The sequence below is a fragment of the Octopus bimaculoides genome, chromosome 9 (genome assembly GCF_046866305.1).
Source record: "Octopus bimaculoides isolate indiv1 chromosome 9, ASM4686630v1, whole genome shotgun sequence".
Taxonomy (NCBI): domain Eukaryota; kingdom Metazoa; phylum Mollusca; class Cephalopoda; order Octopoda; family Octopodidae; genus Octopus; species Octopus bimaculoides.
Genome location: NC_142936.1, coordinates 5641340 through 5651458, shown reverse-complemented (window position 1 = coordinate 5651458; position 10119 = coordinate 5641340). Strand labels below are relative to the sequence as shown.

General features: G+C 36.3%; 2 protein-coding genes across 7 annotated transcripts in view; one reads left to right on the top strand and one right to left on the bottom strand.

The window, feature by feature from the left end:
- Nucleotides 1–10119, top strand: part of LOC106878116 (UPF0415 protein C7orf25 homolog) — a 258033-nt gene that overhangs the window by 165522 nt on the left and 82392 nt on the right. The window lies entirely within an intron of this gene.
- Nucleotides 1–10119, bottom strand: part of LOC106878202 (uncharacterized) — a 129400-nt gene that overhangs the window by 115061 nt on the left and 4220 nt on the right. The window contains exon 1 of one of the 3 annotated variants that reach the window (XM_089357056.1): nucleotides 3470–3694. The exons of the other annotated variants lie outside the window; for them this stretch is intronic. The gene's annotated coding sequence lies outside the window, so the exon portion shown is untranslated. Of the gene's footprint in view, nucleotides 1–3469; nucleotides 3695–10119 lie in introns of those variants that run through there. 3 annotated transcript variants of the gene reach the window in all.

Genomic DNA, 10119 nt, shown 5'->3' with positions numbered 1-10119 from the left:
AAAATATTATCAACATTTTAAAAGTAATATATCTAAATATAATATGAATATTAGGAAAATCTAATGACTGAAAATAATTTGAATATTAAGAGAATCTAAATAATTAAAATTATAATAACTAAACATAACAGCTGTATGTGTTATAAATATTTAAACCATTAGAAATAAAATATATGTATATATAATAAATAAGACAGTAACCAAAATATTATGTGTTAAAATACAATAACTAAATTATAAAAATATGATTAAAAATGACATTATTCAAAACATCATCATCATCATCATCCTCATTCTCATCATTTAACATCTGTTTTCCATGCTGGCATGGGTTGGAGAGGTTTGACAGGACTCAGCAAATTGTAGGGCTGCGCTGAGCTCCATTGTCAGCTTTGGTATGGTTTCTTTGGCTGGATTCTTTTCCTAACAGTAACCACTTTACAGTGTGTACTGGCTGCTTTTTTTCCATGGCACCAGCATTAGTGAGGTTGCCATGTGTGTTGCAAGGCTCAGTTTAAAACAATGTATGAAAATAAGCTCTAAATTTTTTAAATAATGCCAAAATTCTTAGTATAATGTAAGTAAATATATTATATAAATAAAAGAAAAAAAACGATACATTAACTCAAAATGAAATCTAAATTTTTAAACATATATGGTCAAAGATAATACTTTATCATCATCATCACCATCATTTAACGTCTACTTTCCATGCTAGCATGGGTTGGACAGTTTGACTGAGGACTGGTAAGCCAGAAGGGTGCACCAAGCTCCAATCTGATCTAGAAACGTTTTTACAGCTGGATGCCCTTCCTAACACTTAAAGTGGCTGATTTTTACATGCCACTAGCATGGGGGTCAGTCAAGTGGCACTGGTATCGACCACGCTCAAATGGTGCTTTTTACGTGCCACTGGCATGGGAGCCAGTCACGTGGCACTGGTAACGATCAGGCTTGAATGGTGCCTTTCACGTGCCACTGGCACAGGACCAGTCAGACAGCACTGGCATCGACCATGCTCGAATGGTGCTTTTTACGTGCCACTGGCAGAGATGCCAATCTTGAAATAATAAGCACTAGAGTCAATACAATCAACTAACGCCTTTAAGGTAGTGCTCCGGTATGACCACCGTCCAAACACTGAAATAAGACAAAAAATAATAGAATCAGTTTGAGATAAAAAGGGTCAACCATCCCCAAATTGGGATCTGAGATGTGTATCCGTTGTTTGCTGGGTGATTGTTTTATTGCAGTTCCCCAACATGGAACCTACCAATCCTATCTCAAATTAAAAGTCTTTTTTTTCCCCCTTTTCCTGCAATATATTTATTTATATTTAGCAGTGCTATTTCTGTCTCTTCAAAATAATGAGCTACTTAACTTAGCAGACAGTTTAACCAGCATATACAAACATAGACTTTAATATCCAACATTGCAGGACAGACTAAGGGGCATATACAAATATCATGAGATGCTGGTTTGTATAATGTATTTCATCATCATCATCATCATCGTCTGTTTTCCAAGCTGGCATAGGTTGGACAGTTTGAATGAGGTCTGGAAAGCCAGCAGCTGCACCAGGCTCCAATCTAATCTGGAAATGTTTCTACAGCTGGATGCCCTTCCTAACGCCAACCACTCCGAGAGTGTAGTGGATGCTTTTTACTTGCCACCAGCACAGGAGTCTGTAACAATGTATATCTTCTTGATACCTTAGTAGCTTCTATGCTGGAGTGAAGGCAGCATGTTCTTTGTCTATCTCCTTAACTTCTTGGAGATTTTATGTATAATTATACTAATGTGTCCAGCTGTTTTAATTTAATTAAATTCTGTCTTTGTGCAGCTGAGGATTGCTCTGCATTTTAAATTGATGTAATGATTGCATTGTTCAATTACATGGAGTTGCATGAAATGATCGTATTGCGTTGCCTCTGGATATCCTTGTTGCTTATTTTGATTTTAATCACCTTACTTTGAAATTGTACGGTAATAATAAAAATAGAACATTTTAGCTAATATGATACTTAAGACTGAAAGAGTTTCAGCCCCCCCCCCTCCTACTAAGTTACAGATCCTTTATCATAATCTGATTCAATACAATGCATAACAAACAACAATAACATGGTTTGATATTATAGATTATTACCCTTCTGTTAGTAAAACATAATTCTGAAACTGCACCAGATTTTGTCAAAAACTACTTAGAAATCTCTGAGTCTGAGATTAATATTTTAATGCCAGCAAGAAGTATGATACATTCTTTTGATAATGCTTTATGTATTGAAAATATAATTTTGCTTCCTTCCTTATTAGCATGGGCTCAAGAAGATTTGGCAGAGGTTTGCCAAATCCTTATGTAATTTAATTTCTTGCTTAAATTTGATAAGATCAGCTGATTTATCATGCTCAACAACTAACATGTCCTACCAGTATTAACAGCAACAGCACCATTATATTATGTTCAATCAGGCTGTTGTCTATTATTCTTTTACTTGTTTCAGTCGTTTGATTGTAGCCATGCTGGAGCACCACCTTTAGTCAAATATATTTATACACATGAGTGTGTGTGTATGTATTTAGGTATGTATGTACATATGAAATAATATAACGTTTGAAGTACTGTTAAATAATAAAATAGAATGATAAGAAAGTGAAAACGGTACATTACACAGTTTATATAAATTGTTACAGCCAGACAAAGAATGTTTGATATTTTAGCATGAGAATGCCTTATTCATAGCAAGGAATATGAATTAACACAACTTAAACAAACAGAAATTTAATTTTAATTCTTCCATCCAGCTGTAGTCCTTTAGTTTCAAGTGGTTTTCTTCCTATCAAATATCTAATCAGGATCCCCTACAAAGGATTCTATAACATTCCACAACATATCGCTCTGTCCAGTATCAAGTCTTAAGCTATTGTGATACACTTCACATGATTTAGCATCTTTCTTGCTCTCTCATGTTTAAGAGCAAGGGAACAAGAAGAAGAAGAAGAATACTTAAAGCAATAGGAAGCTATGAAAATAGCTGGAGACTTGAGATATGAGACTGGACATATGGATATATTGCCCAATGCCATACAGTCCTTTGTTCGACATTCTAATCAGATATCTAATATCACAAAAGGCTCACACAGAGAAAGGGATATGATTGGTTGACAGAATTGATATCAAATTCCTAGTGTTGTGTTATTATTATTGTTTATTTATCATCCTTCTTATGAAAGTTCTCATGCAAATATGTCACTATAATTTATATTGACCACTCCATATTTATAGAGGATGGGATATGACAATATGAATGGGGCATGACAATATGAATGGGGTATGACAATATAAATGGGGTATGATAACAATGGTGGTGGGGGGGGGGGGGGCTGATTGGAAATAGTACAGCAGAGAGGGAGTGGTGCCTAGCAGTACAGAGATAGTGGTATGGTATAGGATAACAAATTGCTTTCTTACCTTTATTCCCTCCCCTCACTTAGCGGTCATTCTAATAGCTCTATTGTCTTAATAATGGTCAATCACACAGTAATTTCCCTTTGTTTAAAGGTCATTTTCATAGCATTTTTTGATGGCCAGATAACTGAAGAGATGGCGGCATGGGTTTCCGCCCCGACATCCGAAACTCAGAGTTTTATCATAGCTACCGAATAATTGTCACATATTATTTATTTCTCTATAAATAAACATGTGACAAATTCGTCTATTTACATAATATTGAGGTCTCTTTCTTTCTTTTGTTATCTTACCTTTACTATCAATATATACATATGTATGTATGTTTGTGTATATATATATATATATATATATATATATATATATATATATATACACACACATATATGTATATATATGTATATATGTGTATATATATATATATATATATATATATATGTCTGTGTGTGTATGTATATGTGGTTCAGTTGAAAAGTCACTCAAGTCATGTAAGTAGAATAAAACATTAATTTTTGCAAGAAATACCTCAAAATCTATGTCAAACTTTGCCAAGTAAAATTAGCACGTGCAGATACACACACATACACATGTTTACACCTACACACACACTCAAACACACACAGGCAAACACATACACACATTTGTGTGTGTGTGTGTGTGTGTGTTTAGTTTGTTAAATTGTTCTCCTTGATATGTTTCTATCTCTCTTCCTCTCTCCTCACTGTAAGGCTTCACTTTTTCTGGATGCACCCACACAAACCTGCCCCCCCCCCTTCCCCATCTACACTGGGAATCTTTCTTTTCTTCTGCTTCCTTCCTCTGATAAGAAGTCTCAGCCACCCACACTCTCTGTCGCTCCGTATCCTTCTGTTAGGCACATGACTCCTCTACCAGATACAGCTACCCCTCCCCTTCCTGCTACACCACGGTACTGCCGCCACCACCACCACCACCACCAACATCAACAACTACAACAGCAACAACAACATCACAGCAGTAATAATATGCTGAAAGTGCGATAAAGGCTAAGAGACAGGTATGGAACGCCTGGAAGGAAGGTGTTAATTAATAAGGAGTATTATTAAACGGTTAAGAAGAACGAGGTGACAGGTATACTTGGCTAAGATGGAAGCAGAATGGAAGAGGTTTGCATATGTCCCATAATCTAAAGATTAGAGGAGTGAAGTGTTCAGCGTTGTGAGACAATGTGTGAGAGAGAAATGTATAATCACAATGGTTAACCATTTAATGTCCATACCATTCTGTCAAATGCAGGGCTTATGTTTTTTTTTTTTCTCATTGCTTAGAATTGACCCTGCATCATCTCCCTGCTTTCAAATTTCAATGATGTGACTGTTTTGAGAATGACATTGTAGGGTAGGTGTTGGAGGCTGGATCTGGCCAGTTTAAATCTAAAACAGGTAGAATATTTTGGCCGGATATGGCTGGTTTAAATGTTAAAGGGTTAAAGCAGTGGTTCCCATACTTTTTCAGGCTACCGCCCTCTTGTTTCTAAAACCACATACCTAATGACCCCTACCACCACTCACCATCACACACATAGACCATTTTTCTGCAGCAAATTCAAAACCACAATATTTCACAAAAACCCTTTATTTTGTTTGTTTGTTTTTTACATCCATTGTCCCATTTTGGTCACCCCATTATCGCCCCATTTTTCTTCAACGCCTCCCTAAATCCCCCCCCCCCCCGGGGCATGGTACTGACCACTTTGGGAACCACTGGGCATATTGGCCATTGATATGGAATACAAAAATGTGGTGTGGAAGTGCTATTATGAGAAACTGTTGAATGTGAGGAACACATGGGATAAGGAAGGGCTACTTTAGGCTGATCCTACATAGGGACCAGTATGAGGTCCCTAGCATGAGGCCCAACTCAAGTGGACAGCAACATGGTAGACAAAGCAATTAAGGACTTGATGTGAAGGAAAATTGCTCATTCATCAGAGATAGTTTGCAAATATGTTCAAAATATCTGGAGAGGTAGGATACATGATTACTACCTGAGTAGTTAATTAGGTCTTATTGGAAGGTGCCATATCCACTGACTGATGTAGCAGTATCATTACAAACTAATAAAGGTAAAAGAGATGCCTTGAAGGGAGGTAACTATAAAGAAACCAAACTACTGTTTCAGGTTATGAAAAGAGTCATAGCACAATTGATTTGTGATTGAGTAGACTTGAAACAGATGCAGTTTGGTTTGTGCCTGGAAGAGGTACCAGAGATGCAATTTCTCTAATGAAGCAACTGCAAGAGAAATACTTGGCCAAGAACAAACCACTATCCTTCGCTTTTGTTGATTTGGAAAAGATATTTCACATTAATTTGGAATTTGGAATTCAAATAGCAACTGTATATCCTGTTTCGTAAGTCTGTTTATGCATGCATCATGCCCAGAACGGTTCACAGAGTACGACCTTTTCCTGAAACATGATATTGTTGCCAAAATTATTTATTATGTTTTCCATATAAAGGATTATCCTGACAGTCATAGCAAAGGCACTCTAGGATCAGAATGTTTCTATACCTCTAAAAATTGGAATATTGGTAGAACATTCCAAAAATATAAGCAGCTGTCAGATGCAAACACAACTCAGCTAATATTATTTTATGGAAAAGAAAGTGAAAAACAGGTATACGCTGTTGTAGAGGTCAGCTGTCAAATGTATGTAGATGTCATATCTAAAGTTCTGGGAAAGGAAAACAACTTAGGGTGAACTACTGCGGAACTTACAGCTGCTCTGACCTGGAGATAGGTTCTCAAAACCACAGGCGTGGCTTTGTCATTAACCAGTTTGCTTCCCAATCACATGGTTCCAGGTTCAGTTCCACTGAGTGGCACCTTGGGCAAGTGCTTCTCACTATATTCCTGGGCTGACCAAAACCTTGGGACAGAAGAAACCTGTAGCCTGGGCCAATTTTTGGCTGAAACATATCTAAGTTTTATGTGTGTGTGTGTGTGTGTGTGTGTATAAGGTGGTACTGGTTGCTTATGTTCCTGTAACTTAGTGGCTCAACATGAGTCACTGATAAAATAAGTTCAACTAAACCCTTCAGTGTTGTGCCCCATCGTTGTTATTATGTTAAACTGTCGTATGTCCAAACTTGGTCACATGCGATTTTCTCAATATTTATTTTCGCTTGCAACAGCCAGTTCTTTCGGTCAAACTATCGTATCTCCAGCTGCTTCAGATGCCAAGATATCAACAATAGTCAAAGTGTAGCACAACAGTTTTGCTATGGAATGGTGGAACTATTTTTTCGTTTTCTGAAAAAGCAATATTTTGGACTTACGAAACTTTTGCATAATAGCAACGATATATATATATATATATATATATATATATATATATATATATATATATATATATATATTTATTTATTTAAGACTTAGCTCTTATTTCTAGCAGGTAGAGGCTCATTAAGCATCATTATGCTTCGTGCAAATTTATAATTCATAGCTCCTTAAAGCTATTATAACTGCGTTCCACCCATGCCACTACTGGTGATATCATCAAATTTTGAATTTATCCACAGATCATATGAACAGTAGTGACATCTAACTTCAAATCTCAGTGTTTGAATATTTCATGTATATATATATGTGCAAGGATGAGATCCAGAGATTGTTCGTATAGACGACACTTAGTACTGCTGAAAAGATTCAAACTTAGACACTGATGTCTTGACAGGGGATCGATTCCACAAGGTAAAGAAGGGTCATAAGAGGGATCAAGTTGAGCAGATGTAGTGGTGATTGTGCAGAAAATCAAATTAAAAGCATCAAATATATTAATTTATTAAATACATCAAAATTTAATATATTTGATGTGTCTAATTTATTTATCCACATAATTGCCTCTCTCTCTCTCTTTAGATATATATATACAATCACGTGTAATCACGTGTAAATCACATATGTAAATCTCATACACATGCATGCTTACACATAGAGAAATCACACAAGCACATACACAGATTTGCTGGGAAAGTACATACACTTTTTACACAAGTTCAGCCATATGCACGCATACACCTCTCTCTCTCTGTTGACGTACATATTCACAAGTCAATCCTGGAACTGCCTACTTTCAAACAAAGAAGGCTTATTATTTTGTTAGCATTCGGCTTAAATTCTGCAAAGAACGTAAGTCTGACACAAAACACCCATACATGTAAGTGTGCATATAACCTCCACTGCATACATATATCATACACACACGATATATGTGTGAATAAGTATATATATATATATATATATATATATATATATATATATATATAGGGTGTTCAAAAAGTCTTTCTGCAGAAAGTACTTAATGGTTTTCGGGTGATTCTTGTACACTGATCCTTTATTTGCTCCCCAGGAAAAAAAGTCTGGTGGTATTAAATCAGGTGATCTTGGTGGCCGAAGTCCCTTTGAAATAATCCATTCACCGAAAAATTCTGGAAGTAGTGCCATGGTGATGCGCAGGATGAAAAAAAATTCACTGCGGAGAGACTTTTTGAATACAGTGTGTGTGTATACATATATATATATACATATATATATATATATATATATATATATATATGCATGTATATATGCTTGTGTGAATATGTATATGGATACATATGGAATCCTGTGGCAATCACATACAAAACAGGCTGCAAAATGGCTATAATCCTACTAATATCCAATGGTTAAATAAATATATTCACCTTTTATACCTCCTGACTTTTTATGGCATATATATATATATATATATATATATATATATATATATACATATATATATATACCATAAAAAGTCTCGTCATGTCGGAACATTGAACTCTGCGCATTTTTTTCTCTCTCTATTTCTTTTCATTCTCTTTTGGGTTTTTTTTTTTCCTCTTAATCCTTTCTGTCGTAGAGAGTAGGCTCGAAGCGTAAAAGACTTTCTTCCGTTCTTCCCAAGCATTAAGCTAATACACCTGCTTCTTGTTCCTATATCTGTCTTTGTCTTTTGTTTGCTGTAAATTTGAACTATCAAATGGCTGATGCTGATGTCTGTAAAAATCACCTTTCGAATGTTTGGCCTCACGGAGGCAATGACATATGACCGAGGCCTTTCATAATATGCCATGCTTGAGAAGAAGACCCATCAAGTCTAGTGGAATTGTAGTCGTGGCAGATATTGGTGTCATGCGACTGGCACCCATGCTGGTGGCACGTAAATGCACCCATTACACTCTCGGAGTGGTTGGTGTTAGGAAGGGCATCCAGATGTAGAAAACCATGCCAAATCAGACTGGGGTCTAGTGCAGCCCCTCAGCTTACTTGTCCTGATCAAACAGTCCAACCCATGCCAGCTTGGCCAACGGACATTAAATGACGATGTTGATGATATATATATATTCATATATATATATATATACATATATATATATATGTGTGTGTCAACCTAAAACACGTCTCTTATAACCCTGCATGCACACACAGTACATGCAGGTATTTTACAAAACTAGTGCATGTTAAACACATCACACAGCACACGCTACACATAAACACATAGAAACATGTCTTGTCTACATGCATACATTTACTACACAGGCCCATGTACATGTGGCATGTGTGTCTCTATGTCAGTCTGCTATGTATATGTTTAATGACTCACACAAACAACAGCTTACCTGACCTCACATTTCATATGTATATGCGACTCTCAGATTTAGCTGCTATGTACATGTGTGTGTGTGTGTTGATAGACAGATACTCTTTCACTTGTTTCAGTCATTTGACTGCGGCAATGCTGGAGCACCGAACAAATTGACCCTAAGACTTATTCTTTGTAAGTCTAGTACTTAAAAAAAAAAAATCACGAGTTTTGGGGGGTTTTTTGTTATTGTTTTTTCCCCCTGGTAATGCAAATAGAGAGACATAAGCATGAAAAAAAAAAACTCATATTTCGCTTCGATTCCTAACAATTCTGAGTTCGATTCTTAGCGGGGTTTACTTTTGGCTTTCATCTTTTCATGATCGATAAAAAAGTATCTCGTATATTACTGGTGTTGATCTCGTTAATGTTTATCGATCTAAAACAAAACAAAGTTTCGGGTTTACTGTCAACACACACACACACACACACACGAGCAGTCTCATTGCACACTTCGCAAAAGGAAAGATAAACATTCTCTATCCTCGCTCACATATATCTGGCTTCTTGTCAAAGCACGTTTACAAGTAGATGCACGCGCGCGTACGTGTGTACAGCAGTAAGCACAATAAAAGAGACCCTGATAAAGGAGATCCGAGTTCGATTCCACCGCGTGGAAGTCGACCGCTACTTTGCGACTGAAATTGTAGATGAGTGGTTCTCAATAGGGGTCGATATGATCGTTGGGATACACAAAATTTCGTTGTTAAAATGTATGTGCTTCTGCCAGACACGAAATATTTTAACAATTTGTTTTAATACAATTCCTAAGCATATTAAATTGCAAAGATATTAAATTGTAAAGATACCCTAAGATCCAATGGTCCAACCGAGCAAAATAGGGATTAAAACGGGTCTAAAGCTTTAAAATGGTCGAGACCCCGTTGTTATAAACGAAAACTGTACAGAAATCCATCGGATTGATTGTACCCGTAACACAAAAACCCCA